This window comes from Narcine bancroftii, chromosome 8 (genome assembly GCF_036971445.1).
Source record: "Narcine bancroftii isolate sNarBan1 chromosome 8, sNarBan1.hap1, whole genome shotgun sequence".
NCBI classification, from domain to species: domain Eukaryota; kingdom Metazoa; phylum Chordata; class Chondrichthyes; order Torpediniformes; family Narcinidae; genus Narcine; species Narcine bancroftii.
Genome location: NC_091476.1, coordinates 145,088,709 through 145,106,418, shown reverse-complemented (window position 1 = coordinate 145,106,418; position 17,710 = coordinate 145,088,709). Strand labels below are relative to the sequence as shown.

Below are 17,710 nucleotides of genomic sequence, written 5' to 3'. Positions count from 1 at the left end.
TCCTGACTGGTCATACTGCAAGGGAATGGGTTCATGCAGACCATCAAACACCCATCTACATTAATCCCCCTCCTTCGTAAACATCCACATTACCCCCAAGAATCTGTCTGCTCTTTAGTTTTAACTCCTTATCTCCATTTGCCTTTCGATTACCTTTGTTGACACATGAGATTGGTTGTTGACACAGAATCAGATACTGCCTATATGTTGAATTGCTTGCTGTACAGAGTCTCCTGGATTCACCTTCACTATTGGGGAAACAGGACTGAAGGATGCTGATCAAATGTGTGCTTACAATTCTCCTTCAGTATAGCTCTGGAGGTAAAAGATTAAACATGTCAATGCCTTTCGTGACTTGCTGTGCCCATTCCAATTTTGTGGAGTTTTAATTTTAATGACACAGCACAATAACAAGGCCCTTCCAGCCCAGGAGCCCGTGCTGCCCATATACATCCATCTGACCAATTAACCTACTAACCCTAAATGTCTTTGGAACATGTGAGGAAATCAGAGCTCCAGAGGGAAATCTATGTGGTTATGGGGAAAACATACAAACCCTTACTGACAGTGTTGGACTCAAACCAGGGTCATCGGAATTGTAATAGTGTCCTGCTAACCATGTAGCCCCTTACACTAACCATGCTGGCCCAAATTGTGTACAATACATTTCTATCATGAGAATATGCCAGGTCTGAAGAAGTCTTAATTGAAAAAGAAGGAAATTACTTTGATTTTATAGCCAGCAAGATCCAGATTTATTGAATAATGTACATGAAGAGATGGTTCTGCAGGTGTCTTGCAGAATCTGCTAAGAACAGGCAGGGAACCAGTATGCAGGGTATTCAGCTATTAAGGTAATTTCTTGTCAGTGGTAGTCAACCACTTGCTTGAAGTCAGGGCCAAGGATCCCTGTCCATGGACTTCCCACTTACCCGTTTCTAAAGAAATCTAGATTAACACTAGACAGCAGTAGACCTCATCCCAAAGGGAACATGGGCCTCACCTGTTGGTGGGAGAAGGTATCCAGGTGAAGGAACATTAAAGAATGGGAAATCAGGATTTTCTCCATACCACAAGAAGTGTTGAAGGGCTTCCCGTGAAGATCTTAGCAAGGGAGATATAGACATTGAATGCTTTTGTTGTGGTAGATTCTAAAGTCTGCGTATTTTTGAGCCCACTATTTCAAATTTCCCTCTAAAAATAAAAAAAATAGCAACTATTTTAGCCATAGACTATTCTGCTGTACACTGAGCTCAAATATGAAACTATAGAACAACTCTTTGAACAAATAACCACTTCAATCCTGTCTCATTCATCTTTCAAACATTTATTCTAATCTTATTGCAATCATTATATTACCAGCAAACCTAGTTCTAAATCAACTCCAACAGCCAGGCAGGGCTGGGTTGGTAAATATTAGATTGTGTTAGTGACCAGGAATTGATAAATGGATTCCTGACAATGAGACCATGGACCATTAACCCTTTCATGAATGGATTACCAGAAGTTGACATTAACTCTGAAGTCCAGGACAACTGCATCCACATTACCCCTGGAGAAGGCTGCAAATATAAACTTGGGTCTAAATGCGTGCCTATCAGCCTGTGCCATCTATTTCACTCACTGTGTAGTTAACCATTCAAGAAGCCTAAGTACACATTGCTGGAGAAGCTCAGCATGTCCAGTAGCTTACTTTTTATAAAACAGAGATAAAGATACACAACTAACATTTCGGGCTTAAGCCCTTCATCAAGATAAGAACAAAATGTAGGCAGGCGCCTGAATAAAATGGTGGGGAGGGAGAGGAGGGCAGAGGGAGGAGCACAATCCCACGAACAGGAGGCAATAGGTGGATAAGGAAGGGAGGGCAGACCAACAAACAGGGAGGGAGGAATGTCCCACAGGTGGTAGGTAATAGGTGGATAAGGGAGGGAGGGCAAGCAGTCAATTAGCCTGCTTGCCTGATAACCTATCCATCTTGAAAACCATTGTCACACCATCACCACATCTACAATTGCACTACAGTTATTCACCTAGGTTTCTGGGACCATCTCTCAAACCAATGATCTGTACTTATTTACTTGGCACAGCTGGGGACTACTCAGCCCCTCCAACCTGTGTTGTTTGTAAGAGATACTTGGTGAACTGTGGAATCCAATGCAGTGACAGGGAGAATGTATAAATTCCACCCAGAATAATCCCTAACTCAGGATCAGAATCAGGTCCATCATGAAGGACAACTTAGAGTAAGTAGTTTTGACATCACTCCATCCAGTATCCTCTCCAAGCTACATGGAAATATATGGCCATTTCTTTGGTGTCACTGGTTCTCAATCCTGGAACTCCCTTCACCAGGAGGACCACTGAAATCCGAGATGTTTTTGCTTCTTTTGAATAATTGAAGATAAAATTTAAATTACCAAACAGTAATTTTTTCAGATATCTACAAGTCAAATATTTTGTTCTGTCCAAGATTTTGGATTTTCCATGGATTTCTGAAACAAACATTCTTGATTTACTTTTTGACTTTCAATTTTCTCGTAGAGGCTCAATATCAATTATTTGTAGTCATTTGATGGATTTGAAAACAATTTCTGTAATTAAGAGTGAATGGGGGCATGATTTGGATTTGTCACTTCCAGGTAAGGACTAGGATATTGCTCTAAATTTGATTAATGAATCCTTATTTTGTGCAAGACTCTGTTGCAATTATATTTCAAAAGTTACACTACCTCGCTTCTATTCTGATAATGATGTGTTATGTGAAAAAAGTAACATTTTTGAGACTTCATTGATATATATGTTCTGGTCTTGCCCGAGTTTAGAAAAAAATTGGAAAAATTACTTTCAAATTTATCAATCATTTTTAAGCTCAAATTAGAATCATGCCCCTTAATTGTTGTTGATTTCATTTCAGAAGTGAATTTAGCTTTTTCCTCATTGATAGCTAGACAGACAATTCTGATGAAATGGAAAGACAGCGCTCCACCTGCTCATACTCAATGGTTACAGGAGGTCATATCCTTCCTAAGTTTGAAAAAAAAAAATCAGACACATTGTAAAAACCATAATTTAATGAATTAGGGTGTCTGGTCTCCGAATGTCGTCCTTCATATCCTATTTTTTATTAGATATACAAGTTTGCCTTGTTTAGAGGAACAGGTTTAATTATTATGGTTTTTTTCTCTTTTTCCTTCTGTTGTTTTTAAAATTATTTTGATATCGTGGGTTTGATCTGAAAGGGTGCACAAAATTTATACTATGTATAATCAAGATTTTATTTGAAATGCTCAAATTTTTGTCTTTTCTTATATTGCAGCAAAGGTATTAGATTATTATCTATGTTTTTTTTTAATCAAACTCAATAAAGAAAGAAAAAGATGATGTCTCACCATCCCCTCCATGGCACCTCTGAATGGGTTAAAACAAAATAGGCTTTGCATGTGTCCCTGCAAAACCACAATAAATAAAAAGAAAACAACTTCAGGCAGGAATTATACAAATCAGTCTGAGACACTTTAAAAAAAAAGAGTCCTTGCGCGTGATGTTAGTCTACATGGACAGGACTAGACAAGCCATTTCTAAAATGGGCCACTGCAGATTGAAAATGGACCACTGCAAGTTGAAAATATAATATTTGGTGGGGTGTGGGGGGGCGAGTATGGGTGGCAAAGATAGGAAATGATAGGTGAAGAATGGAGGGAGAGAACAACAGCAATGAAGGGGAGGAGGGCACTGCTCTCCATCTGTAACCCCTTACAGGAGGAACTTGGAGAATGAAAATTGACCCCCCCCCCACCCCCATCTCCCCAGTTGCTCCCCATATGTCTTGTTCCTGCTGGAACAGGGACTGATAGCTCTCACTGTGATAAGCAATCAGATACCTCTTCAGTCATCATGTGTCTAACTGCTATTTCAAAGTACAATGGACAAGTGCAATGAAAGTCAGACTTGGTGCAACTTCACAGGTACATAAAGCACACAACACATGCAACATATAACTTCAAGTTAAAGTTTATAATCACCTGATTACCCGATGAAACCAGACCATGGTACATGCACAAAAACATACACTGCACAGTACATACAGATCACATAAATAATCAAAATAACTATTTGTAAATATTTGGGATGATCGTCAAAGTTATACGATACTGTCTCACAGCCTGTAGGAAGAAGCTATTCCCCAGCCTGGCAGTCCTGATTTTGATGCCCCTGTACCTCATTCCTGATGATAGTGGGTCAGATACTGTATGCTGAATGGAAAGTGGCTTCTATAAATCTTTGAGCCCATTTAGACTACTCCCAGTAAATATCATCTCTAAACATTAATCCTGCACAGACTCATAAATAAAATAGATTGAGCAATTGTTTGAATGTAATTTAATATTATAGTTTTTTAAATTCAATTTTATTTAGAGATGCAGTAACAGGCCCTTCCAGCACATGCTGCCTGAATGCACCAATTGACCTAAAAACCCAGTACCTTTTTGCAGGGTGTGAGGAAACCCATGCAAGTCACAGGGAGAATGTACAAACTCCTAAAAGGCAGTGCTGGATTCGAACCCAAGTTGCTGACATTGTTATACTGTTGCACTAACTGCTACGCTAACTATACTGCCTACTAAATGGTACAGAAACACAATCTGTTAATTGTGCTCCAGGAGTTAACCAGTCTCTGCCATGTTTGAATAGCACATATAACCCACAGCATCCTTGTGAACTCAGAAAAAGCCAGCAATGGAAATCTAATTCATGTTCCATTCAGTGGGTTTACTCGTGTTTATCTTAAAATTAATTAGGTCTTAAAATGAAACAAGTAAACAGTCCTGAAATGAAAATTATATCAGTAGGTCTTACAATTTTTGGGTGTTAAAGATCAGGTTTAGGGTGCAGAGAATACATGCAGAGCTGTTTGTTGTGAAATAAGTGTTCTGATGGGGTTGCAATCTTTCTGAACAGCTCACACTGGAGATCTGATCGGGTTAACTAGAGAAACACCAGAAACTTCAGATGCTGAGATCTTAAGCAAACAAAAAGAAGTTGGAGAGATTCAACAGGTCAGGCAGCTTCCATGGAGAGGGATGGTCAGTCAGCGTTTCGGCCTGGGACCCTTTCTTGAGTTAACAATCAGATCAGCCATGATCTTACTGGAGCAATAGGAAATCACAAAATTCTGTAGACGCTGTGGTTGAAGTAAAAAACACAAAATCCTGGAGAAGCCCAGCAGGTCAAACAGTGTCCTTTATCTTTCTTCTTTGGCTTGGCTTCGCGGACGAAGATTTATGGAGGGGTATGTCCACGTCTGCTGCAGGCTTGTTTGTGACTGACAAGTCCGATGCGGGACAGGCAGACACGGTTGCAGCGGTTGCAGGGGAAAATTGGTGGGTTGGGGTTGGGTGTTTGGTTTTTCCCCCTTTGTCTTTTGTCAGTGAGGTGGGCTCTGCGGTCTTCTTCAAAGGAGGCCAGTACTAAGCACACTGCACTCCACCTAAAAGCTCTTTTGTACAGGCCCCTCAAAAGTGACCTTTATATAACAAAGGTAAAGATACAGAACCGATGTTTTGGGCTTGAGCCCTAAATCAAAGTTTGAGAAAATGCCAGCAAGTGTCCAAACAAAAAAGTAGTGGGTGGGGGGGGGGGGGGGGTTGTGGAATCAAGTCTAAGTGAGTAAATGGTTGTAAAGCTTGAGAGCAGTAGGGGTTACAGATGGAGATCATTCCACCCTCCAATCTCTGTGTGGAAAAGTTCCCCCTTAGGTTTGCCCTAAACTTATCCCCTTTCACCCTTAACCCATATTCTCCGGTTTGCATCTCACCTCCTCTCAGTGGAAAAAGCCTATTTAAATTTACTCTGCCTATCCCACTCGTAAATTTAAATACCTCCATCAAATCTTCCCTCATTCTTCTACATCTCAGGGAATACAGTCCTCCCCTTCATTGCTGTTGTCCTCTCCCTCCATTCTCCACCTATCATTTCCTATCTTTGCCACCCATCCTTCCCCCCCCAACCAACTCTTTTATTCGGATGCCTGCCAACATTTTCTCATACTTTGATGAAGGGCTCAAGCCTGAAACATCAGTTATGTATCTTTACCTTTGCTACATAAAGGCCACTGTTAGACCTGCTGAACTTCTCCAACACTTTGTTTTTTTTTACTGTGTGTTAGATCAGGTTTGAGTACTCTTCCATGGTTTGCCTCTGTGTAAATGGAAAAAAAATAATAGACCAAGTTTGGAGTATTGTGTGCAGTTTTGGTCACCTAACTACAGGAAAGGTATCAATAAGATTGAGTAAGTGCAGAGTAGATTTACTAAGATGCTGCTTGACTTCAGGAACTGAGATACAGGGAAAGATTAAACAGGTTAGGACTGTATTCCCTGAGATGTAGAAGAATGATGGAAGATTTGATGGAGGTATTTAAATTTACGAGTGGGATAGACATAATAAATTTAAATAGGCTTTTTCCACTGAGAGGAGGTGAGATGCAAACTGGAGAACATGGGTTAAGGGTGAAAGGGGATAAGTTTAGGGCAAACCTAAGGGGGAACTTTTCCACACAGAGATTGGAGGGTGGAATGAGCTGCCAGATGAAGTGGTGAATGTGGTCTCAATTTTAAAATTTAAGAGGAATTTGGACAGGCTCTTGGATGGGAGAGGTATAGAAGGCTATGGACTGGATGCCAGTCAGTGGGACTAGGCCAGTGGTTCTCAACCTTTTTCTTTTCACACACACACCACTTTAAGTATTCCCTATGCCAGAGATGCTCTGTGATTAGTAAGGGATTGCTTAAGGTGTTACGTGGGTTGAAATCAAAAGTTTGAAAACCACTGTTTTAATTGACTCGTTATGTGCATGGGTTCATAACTCCAAAGGAAATGGGCCAATGACAATTTTTCTCAAGCAAAATATTTCAGTAACAATTGGGTCCAGAGCAGTGATTCTCACCCTTCTATTCCCACTCACAGACCACCTTAACCAATCACTTACTAATCATAGAGCATTGATGGCATAGGAATTACATAAAGTGGTCTGTGAGTGGAAAGAAAAAGGTTGAGAACCACTGGACTAAGCAGAAAAATAGTTTGGCACAGACTAGAAAGGTCAAAGTACCCTGTTTCTGTGCTGTAATGTTATATGGTGCTAAGACATGAGAGAAATGCACACCTTTCTCACTTTTCTTGTCAACTTTAAAAGATCGAATCCCTTGAGATAGGAAAAGGAGAAATTAATCTTACAGTAAGTTACAGGAACAACTAAGACTAATTTCAAAGTCCACAATGTTCTGCCATAAGCTAGTCTCAGTGCTCTAAGCCTACGTCTGGCAGTCTGCCTGAGTGAGCATTTCACGGTAAGCTTCATCACGTTCTGTTTTCTCCAAAAATTGTTGTTTCAGAGGAGTGATCGATAGTCACACTGCCCACTGAACCGAAAATTTGTAGAAGTGGAAAAAAAATTGCTGTCATTTAATGTGTGGCAGCTGTGAGCAGGAATTAATTTACAGATCAGCCAAAAATGCCAGCCAGCACAGCCCACCCTAAAAATAAACAGATCTCCCTGGTGACCAGCCTCTCCTGCAGGCCTCTCACTCATGTGCTAGACTGTGTATACATCACGGACGTTTAAAATCCACATGTCTGTTATCATTAGTGTGCAGTCTCTGTGATGCTTTGTTCTCCATTCCAGTCATTCTTGTGACTTGATTGTGAATAATATTTTAAAAACTTGAGAATAAACCTACCTGACAAGGAGCAACCTACCTGCAGAATATTGAGCCATTGCAAATGCTTCAACTATCTCTCAAACATGCAAAATGCCCTGTGGAGTTGGTGAATTAAAGCTCGAGGATGAGTAACAACAGGTACAAAGCCGTTATTTATTTAAAGTAGGTTTACTGGCAGCGATTTATGACTGAGTCTCAATGTTATTGCTGGAACACCACTGCCCATGACCTGTTTGCTTCTTACCTCCCTGTCCACTTTCTTCTCGAAGGCATTCTCTTCTTTAGATTTTTTGTTTTAAGACCTTGGCCATTTTCTCCTGCTGTTTTCCTCTCTTAGTTCTAATGTTCTATTGATCCACTCAGGGTCTCTTAATTGTAAGCTCATTTGATGGGATTTCCATGGATTGGCGCATGCCTAGTTCAGTACTCAATGCAAGGAGTGACATTCTTCAGGAGGCAAGGATTCTGAGGACTTATAAAAGGACTAGCTTACTGAAAGCTCCTCTCATCATTTGCTTAATGCTTAAATTATGAATGGGCACCATTGACAAGGCTAGCAGTTATTGGCTACCCCTAATTGCCTCAAGAACAAGGTGGTGAGCTGCCTTATCACAATATAGAGGAGCAGAATGGCCCATTGATCCAGTGAGTCTGCTCCACCATTCTAATCCATCCTCCCATTCACCCCACCTCCCAATCTTCTCCCTGTAACCTTTGGTACCTCGACTAATAAAATACCTGTCAATCTCTCCCTTAAATATCCAAACACCTTGATTCTTCAACCGCCTGTGGTAACAAGTTCCACAAACCCACGACCCTCTGACTAAAGAAATTTTTCCATATCTCTGTTTTAAATTGATGTCTTTTTATTCTGAAATTCTACCCTCTTGACCTGGAATTCCCTACCATGGGAAAAATCCTTGCCACATCTACACTGTCCAGGCCTTTCAGCAATTTTGAAATGCCTCTATCCTTCTGTACTCCAACGAGTAGAGTCCAAGAGCCAACAATCATTCCTCATATGCTAACTTGTTCATTCATTCCTGGTATCATTTTAATAAATCTTCTCTGAACCCTCTCCAATGTCAGCACGTCTTTTCTCAAATATGGTGCCCAAAACTGTATACTGTACTCCAAGTGAGGTCTCACCAGTGCTTTATAGAGTTTCAACATTACATCCCTGCTCTTGTATGCTATCCCTCTAGAAGCAAATGCTAACACTGCATGCACTTTCTTCACACCAACTCAACCTGGAGTCAAACTTTGGGGTATCCTGCATAAGGATCCTCTTTGCCCCTCAGAATTTGGAATTTTCTCCCCACCTAAATAATAATCTGCCCATCTATTTCTTCTACTAAAGAGCATGACCATACACTTTTCACCTGCCACCTCTTTGCCCAGTCTCCTAATCTATCCAAGTCTCTCTGCAGCCTTTCGGTATCCTCAGCACCCCCCTGTAGAGCGCGTCGAAAGAACCAAAGACGTTGATCCAAACCAAGGCTTTTATTAACTAAAAGACTGGAGCATATCACAAGTAGGTCGACCAGTCCAGAATGACCTGGTCTGGCTAGGAGCAATCCTTTAAGACCTGCCAGTAGGTGTGGCTACACTCTCAGCCAATCACAGTCATCCTACACTACAATCTGTACATATACATATTGGTGATAGAATCTGTACTATCACACCCTATCATCTGCAAATCTAGTCGCCGAGCTATCTATTCCATAACCCACATCATTTATATACAATGTAAAGAGAAGTAGCCCCAAACCTACCCTTGTGGAACACCGCTGCAGCTCGTTGAATGACTCAAAAACTTGTTGACTCAAACAAAGGCTTTAATCTGCAAAAGACTGGAGCATATTACAGCAAGGTCGACCAGTCAAGACTGACCTGGGTCTGGTTATGAGCAGCCCTTTATGACCTGCCAGTAGGCATGGCTATGGCTCTCAGCCAATCACAGCAGCTATAAGCAAATATATACAAATATACATTGGTGATAGTATTCTGTACTATCATAACTGCTAGTAAACAGTAGCCAACCAGAATAGGATCTCTTTATTCCTACCTTCTGTTTCCTTCCAACCAGCCAAGGCTCTAGTCACACGAGTATCCTTCCTGTAATTCTATGGGCTCTCATCTTGTTTGGCAGCCTTATGTTTAGTACCTTGCCAAAGGCTTTTTGAAATTCCAAATACACAACATCCACTACATATTCCATGTCTATCCTACTTGTGACCTCTTCAAAAAATTGCAATAGGTTTGTCAGGCATGATTTTCCTTTAATCATACCCTTGCAGTTTGTGTAGGGACTGCATCTACAGTGTTGTTGGCCCATTGATTATTAAGGCTCAGGAACACACTTGAGGTCAGGATGATGTCTGACTTGGAGGTAAATTTGGAGGTGATGGCATTCATTGATTCTGCTGTTCTTTGCTTCAAAGGCCTTGGCAAATCATTAAAATGTATCCTGTAGATACATGTGCTCTGTACTAGTCTTGGTTTAAGGTGGTGTTTGGGGTGCTCATCAAATGGATCCATTGAGGCTGTTAGATGCTGAGGGACATCCAAGCAATTGGTGAGAATGTCATCACACTTCTGACTTGTAGCTGCATCCAACTCCCATGCTCACATATCTATCCATGGTCTCATGGGCTGTCCCTCCAAAATCACCCATAAATTGAAGGAATAACACTTGATTTTCCATTTGGACACTTTCCAACCATATGGCATTAACATCGACTACTTGGTTTTCAGCTAACCTACTCTCCATTCTCCCTCCCTTCCTTTTCTCCTTGTCTTCTTTCACTTTCTATTTACAGAGCCATCCCCCTCCCCCTGCTTGCTGGTGTGATCCTTCTTCCCTTAGCCACCTATTACCTCCTGCCATTGAGACAGTGCTCCTCCCCCTAACCACCCCCCCCCCACTACCATTTTGTTCGGATGCCTGCTGATATTTTTCCATACCTTGATGAAATGCACAAGCCCGAAACATCGGTCATGTATCTTTATCTTTGCTATATAAAGTAACCTGTTTGAGCTGCTGAATTTCTCCTACACTGGGTTTTTACTCTAGTGAAGTGAGGCTTAATGTTCAACATTAGGAATGGACTAAACTTTGGAAAGCTGCCCTTTTATAAAAGGCTTTCTTTAAAAAATTGTAATCAGAGTCATTAATTACAGAATATTCAAGTCATTTGTGTGCACATGAAAGTTTAAGGATTTGTCCAATTAAGTTCATTATCAATTGGGATCCCAATACATTCACATTGGGGATATCAATGATGATATTAATGAATATTGAGATAAAATGGTATAGCAGACATTTTCTGCAGATGTCCATTTGCAGGCCTGTCCACCAATGCTACCTGTGGGGAGTTTGCACATTCTCGCTCTAACCATACAGGATTCCTCCTGGGTGCTCTGGTTTCCTCCCACCTTGCAAGTATGCAGATGGTTGCTAGGTTAATTAGTCACTGTAAACTGGCCTGAAAGTAGGTGAGTGATGGGATTAGGAGGGAATGTGGAAAGAATAGGTTACAGGGAAAATGAGTGGAGAATATCTGAGCACCAGCGTGGACCAAGTTTATTATCCGATTGTTATTATTCATCCAAACTGATGAAACAGCATTCTCCAGTCCTTGCACATGCACATCTATTCATAACATACATACTGACAAATGATATTTATGCAGTACATGCATTATATATATATACATATATATATATATATATATATATGGATAAATTTCACGAAATTGTTTAATAAATTGTAGTCTCAGAGGGATGTGCCAATTGTCTCCTGTGTCCAAATAAAATATGAAAACATGAAATATGATAATCGTTAGGCCTTATACTTTACCCTGAGAAGTTCATGCAGCAAAGGTAGCACGATTGGTGTAGCAGTTAGTGCAACACCTTTACAGCGCAAACCATTGGGACTGGGGTTTGAATCCCATACTGTGTAAGGAGCTTTAACGTTCTCCTCGTGTCTCCATGGTTTTTTTTCCCGTGGGCTCTGGTTTCCTCCCACTGTTTGAAATGTACGGGGGTGTAGGTTAGTTGAGTGTAAATTGGGTGGTACAGACTCGTGGGCCAAAATGGCCTGCTATCATGCTCTATGTCTATCTCAATGTCTTTGCATTAAGAGTACTGATCTCATTAACCTCAGACACCTTCATCTAGTCTGGATGTGACTTCATCCATTGGGGATCTTTGGCCTTAATTCACTTTGACATCAACCGAGCAGGTCCTTCACTCTCACGTAGACATCTGGAATTCAGCTGGTTCATCTGTGTTTGAACAAGATAAAAGAACTGAAGCTGATGTAAGCACCAAAGAGACATTAAATGCTGCACTTCACAGTTTGGTTCTTCTATGCTTGAGTTACTGGTAGTCAAGGTGATCATTTATTGCATCATCAAACATTACAGACTGCAGTTCATTGACAAACAGCTAAAATTCTGCCAGGAATTTCAAGGCAGATGCGAAAAGGATTTCAGCATCCTGATCTTTCTTTCTTTTCAATCTTTTTTATTAATTATAAGTAAATAATACATGAGGAGAATAGGAATACAAAATCAGAGTTGGGGAAAAAAAATCACTAGATGACATCATATGATATAAAATATTGCATTACAACACAATTAGTGAAAATGTTCTTATCTCCTCAAACTGAAATCTTCAAAAAATGTAATTATATAAAACCCCAGCTAATCTAAAAATAAAGAAAAAGACTGGGCAGCCTATCCTGAGAATTTATTCATTAAATTTAATTATGTGGTCTTCTCCAACAAAGAGAAAATAAATAAAATATAGTCTGGAAGAGAAAATAGTTATACTAAGTCATGTGGAAATAATTTATAAAAGGTCGCCAAGTCTCTTCAAATTTAGCAGAAGTATTAAATGTATGACTCCTAACTTTCTCTGAACAAACATGTCATTTTTTTAAGAGAGCCACTGAGTCAAAGTAGGTGGTTTAGGTTCTTTCCATTTAAATAAAATGGCTCTTCAGTGTAGAAAAGACTACAACCCAATATGTGGAAGTGGGAACTCATCCCATTTCTGGAAGTATAATTCCAAAAAGAGCAGTCAATGTGTTAGGTTGCAAACTGATGCCCAGTATAACTGACAAAATCTTAAAGATATCTATCCAATATCTCTCCAACATAAGGCATGTCCAAAACTTATGAGCTAGAGAAGTCACTTCTGATTTATAACTATCATAGGGCTATCATTAGAATAAATAAGGGCCTATTTGTCTTTCAATCTATGAATCTGATGTCCCACTTTAAATTGAATCAACCCAAGTTGCGTTTATTTGCCGTTCATATCATAAACCTTACAGTGAACTGTGAAAATGAGGTAGTGTTTCTCCAGACTGTGGGGCTGGTTATTTCCGTGACGAGCACATATTGAAGAGGTATTAACCAATCCAAAAATTTTCTCCCATAATTCCTCTAGAAGATGTAACTGGAGTTCCTCTTCCCAGGCCCTTTTAATTTTGTCATTAGAATTTAATTGCAATCTTAAAAACTTATTATAAATGTTGCATCCTCATCTAAGTAGGTGCTATACTTTTCCCCATACATAATCCACTTGTTCACCCAAAGCTGGGAGGCCTGTGGTACTGCTCAAACAAAATTTGAAAATTTCATGAAGTGTTTTGCACAAATCTTGAGACTTGATGAAGGACCCCAGGCCAAAGCTTCTCCCACAGATGCATTCAACCTGCTGAGATCTTGGATCATTCTGTGTACATAGAGGAAGTGAGCTAGTCATAGGTGGGATCATTCTACTTCCATCGGTGTCTGTGGCAAAAATCCTCGGTTTGGGAATTAGCAGCATGGTACCAGGAAGTTACCCCTTGTCGTTAGTTTAGTCCAGACCCGTTGAATTCATTGGGATTGTAGTGTGGATTTGGAAGGCAACTTTTTACAAATAAATTATTTTAATCTTTCATATTTTTTGAGAATTAAATTTTTAATTAACTTTATTTTTATTTTCTTTCCAGGTAACTTGGCCATGTTAGAGAAGAGGGTGGCAAAGAAGGTATATGATATATTTACCTATAGGGTAAAGAAGTCATGTGTCTGTGACACAGAAATAATGGTTAGGCTGAACTTGGAGTATTGTGTGTAATTCTGATGGCCCCATTACAGGAAGGATGTGGAGGCTTTGGAAAAGGGTACAGAAGAGATCTACCAGAATGTTACCTAGATAAGAGATTATGAGCTATGGGGAGAGTTTGGACAAACTTATGTTATATTCTCTGGAACTTCGGAGGCTGAGAGGTGACAGGATAGAAGCTTACTAAATTATAAGTGGTGTTGATAGGGTAATTAATCAGAATCTTTACCCCAGGGTAAAAATATTGTACACTAGAGGACACATGTTTTAAGATGAGAGGGATGGAGGGAGTTTAAAGGTATGTGGGACATGGTCTTTATATAGCGTGATGGGTGACTAGAACAGGGTGCCAGGAACAATGGTGGAAGCAGATACAATTGTAGTGTTCAAGGGGCTTATAGATAGACAGTAATATGCAGGGAATAAAGGGATATGGATCAGAATCAGAATCAATTGTCATGAACATGTCTTGAAATGCATTGTTTTGTGATAGTGTCACAGTGAAAACATTTATATAAACCACCTTACAAAATAAATTTTAAAAATAATGCAAGAGAAAATCAAAGTAAGGTAGTGTTGGTGGTCCATTATTCATTCACAAGTCTGATGGCAGCAGGGAAGAAGCTGTCCTTGTGTAGCTGAATGCTCGCCTTCAGGCTCCTGTACCTTTTTCCCGATGGTAGCAAAGTGAAGAGAGCATGGCCTGGGTGGTGGGGGTCCTTAAGGATAGAGGCTGCTTTCTTAAGACACTGTCTTTTGTAGATGCCCTTGTAGAATCATGTTCAAGCAGTGGAGTTTTAGTTGACTCATGAGCGACACAGACATGGTGGGCCAGATAGCCCATACCTGTTTCATGTTCTCTCCTCTAACTTTATGTATTTTTGAAAAATACACAGTTGCTGCCAGAATGATCCCATCTGTTATGAGGCAGTTTGCTCATGAGTGATAAAAGTTCATGAAATTATGCAAACATGACCTAATTTGTACAAGCAGATTAGGTTAATGTGAAAATCTTACATTCATTTAACTAAAACACTTCATGAAATTTAGAGGAGGAAAAATGTTTTTGGTCAATGTATGATGCAGTGAAAAAAAATGGTGACACTCACAAAGCTGCTGCAATGGCAGCAGGATTTTAAAATAAACAATCATCAGCTCCTTTAACAGGCTGTTTAAAGTCTGTACAGAGCCGTCAGTAGTTGGACAGGACAAACCTATGGAGGTCAGAGATACATCGCTCCTCCGCAGGAGGACCCGATACCGGCTCGATACAGGCTTTAAAGGCCTGTTAAAGGAGTTGATGATTGTTCATTTTAAAAACCTGCTACCGTAGGGTCTGGTCCCAAGATGGTGACGCCTATGTTTGGCTGCAGCCATGAGGAGTTGTGAACTCCGGGGAAGCAGAGGTCTGGCACAGAGGAACAGAAAACAGAGAGAAGTTCCCTGTTTGAGAAGGAGAAGCAGAGGAGACGATCCTATGGGACCGTGACCATGGGTGGCGGACCAGCGAGGGGCTCTGAGGCTGAAGAGCAAACACGTAGTGGGCTGTTGGTGACTCAAGGCGAGAAACCCATTCAGCCTGAGGGCTGCTGCCAATTGCGGTCAAAGGACTCACACCAGGCTGAAGACTCCTGGAGACTTGCTTGAGACTAGCTGAAGGGGTACCAGGTATCGGAACCAGGATGCAAGAGGGTGCCAATGGCCTGAGGGTTTCCTGATTGTGTCGAAGGTTCAGATCTGGAGATCGGGTTGCTGAGGGTTTGAAGCTGTAGAGCTGCAGAGGCACTGGAGGCACGGACGCTCAGTGGACTCACTCACGGACTCTCTTTTGCTTCTCTTTCTCTGACTGTAACAGGCACTGGGCAATTTCTGCTAATGGCGAACCTCTCCCTTACGACAGACTGAATAATATTACACCTGCTTTATTACATGGCAATAAAAAAATCTTGAATTTTCCTTCAGGAACTTGATTGGATTTACAATATGTCAGCAGGACTGAGTATAAGGAGCAAAGGAAGAAGCAGTTAGCGCCACGCCTTTACAGCACCAGCAATTGGGACTGGACCGGGGTTAAAATCCCGTGCAGTTTATAAGGAGTTTGTATGTTCTCCCGCGCCTATGTGGGTTTTCTCAGGGGGCTCTGATTTCCTCCCATCGTTCAAAACATATCGGGGCTGTAGGTTAATGGGTTGTAAATTGGGACTCATGGGCCGAAATGGCCTGTTACTATGCTGTACGTCTAAACTTAAATTTTTAATTTAATTTTAATTTAATCCAGCTGCGCTGGATGGGTCACGTCTCCAGAATGGAGGACCATCGCCTTCCCAAGATTGTGTTATATGGCGAGCTCTCCACTGGCCACCGTGACAGAGGTGCACCAAAGAAAAGGTACAAGGACTGCCTAAAGAAATCTCTTGGTGCCTGCCACATTGACCACCGCCAGTGGGCTGATAACGCCTCAAACCGTGCATCTTGGCGCCTCACAGTTTGGCGGGCAGCAACCTCCTTTGAAGAAGACCGCAGAGCCCACCTCACTGACAAAAGGCAAAGGAGGAAAAACCCAACACCCAACCCCAACCAACCAATTTTCCCCTGCAACCGCTGCAATCGTGTCTGCCAGTCCCGCATCGGACTTGTCAGCCACAAACGAGCCTGCAACTGACGTGGACTTTTTACCCCCTCCATAAATCTTCGTCCGCGAAGCCAAGCCAAAGAAGAAGAATTTAAAAAGAGCACAGTGTTTAGAGTCTGTGACACAGGTGAATTTCCACCCAATGGCCCAGAATTTCCAGGCAGTGGAAGGTTACCTGTGCTATTTGCCACCCTAAAAGCAAAGCACACATTTACCTTGTGTCATCCCCTAATGGTGCAACAACTTCCAGTGGTCACTGGACCTTCCATTACGCAAAGACAACATATCCCACAAAAGTTTTTGACAGTTGGCTAAGCTGACTGTCAAAGCTGTAAAACAAAACCCCTGAATGTTTTTGAATATCCCCAAAATCTGAAAACATTAAAGGCTGAAAGCAAAGATTAAAAATTGGATAAAGATTCGGAAAAAGACACAGAAGTATTAGAGAGCCAGATCCACCAGGCTGAGGAGCAGCTTCTTCCTTGAATGATGGGAATAACAACTCTCTGTGACTCTACTATTTATTAACAATATTTATTTTAATATTCTTTATACTTGTACTGAATACACACTGTAGATATGTATCGTTTGTATGTGTGTTATGTCTGTATGCGTGTGTTTCAACTGTGCACTGGAGAAGGCTGTTTTGTTAGATTGTACTGGTACAATCAGATGACAAATGAAAGAAAAATAGGGGGTTACAAGGTAGGAAGTATTTAGAACTATTTTCTTTGGTAGGAATATACATATAGGTCAGCAAAACATTGAGGGCTGAAGGGCCTGTACCGTACTGCAATATTCTATGTTTGATGTAGATAAACTTGAACTTGAATTCAAAATTTCTTTATTGTTGGGTACACAAATTAGGCAATATTTGTTTTCCCTTGTTTGTCCTGTAAAGGCACCCAAAGAGGCATCACTTTCCCAGCCTCCATTGGGACAAGAAAGAAAAGCAAAAGAGAGTCCTTCCATCGAGGCATTAAGTGAGCATGAATCCCACCATTTTCTCCATTGCCACTGCCTCCTGCATTCCAGCAACCTCTCTATCTGAACTGCCTCCAGTCCAATCCAGCAGTGAACCTGAGCTCGAGGAATCCACATGATCCTCCTCAGTCACTGGTTCCAAACTCCCAATCAATTAGGAAGCTGTCAAGTGTCCGAGGCCCATCGAAAGCCCTGTCCACTGTTGGCGTCCTCAAATCCCAGTTGGAAATGAAGCAAACCA

The 17,710-nt window shown here is 41.0% G+C and overlaps 2 long non-coding RNA genes across 4 annotated transcripts in view; one reads left to right on the top strand and one right to left on the bottom strand.

Annotated features, from left to right (window-relative positions):
• Positions 1 to 747: 747 nt before the first annotated feature.
• On the bottom strand, positions 748 to 9,650 carry LOC138741871 (uncharacterized). Of its 2 annotated transcripts, none has more exons than XR_011343831.1 (3): positions 9,500 to 9,650; positions 7,969 to 8,196; positions 748 to 1,194 (listed from the first exon to the last, which is right to left on the bottom strand). It is a non-coding gene; the product is annotated as an uncharacterized lncRNA (long non-coding RNA). The 2 variants fall into 2 exon arrangements; XR_011343832.1 differs by lacking the exon at positions 748 to 1,194 and adding an exon at positions 3,393 to 3,449.
• Positions 2,073 to 17,710, top strand: part of LOC138741873 (uncharacterized) — a 41,404-nt gene continuing 25,766 nt past the window's right edge. Inside the window, exons 1-3 of one of the 2 annotated variants that reach the window (XR_011343833.1) lie at positions 2,073 to 2,246; positions 4,963 to 5,060; positions 13,738 to 13,775. This is a non-coding gene — a long non-coding RNA (uncharacterized lncRNA). Of the gene's footprint in view, positions 2,247 to 4,962; positions 5,061 to 9,752; positions 9,834 to 11,895; positions 12,052 to 13,737; positions 13,776 to 17,710 lie in introns of those variants that run through there. The other variant, XR_011343834.1, reaches the window with a different exon arrangement.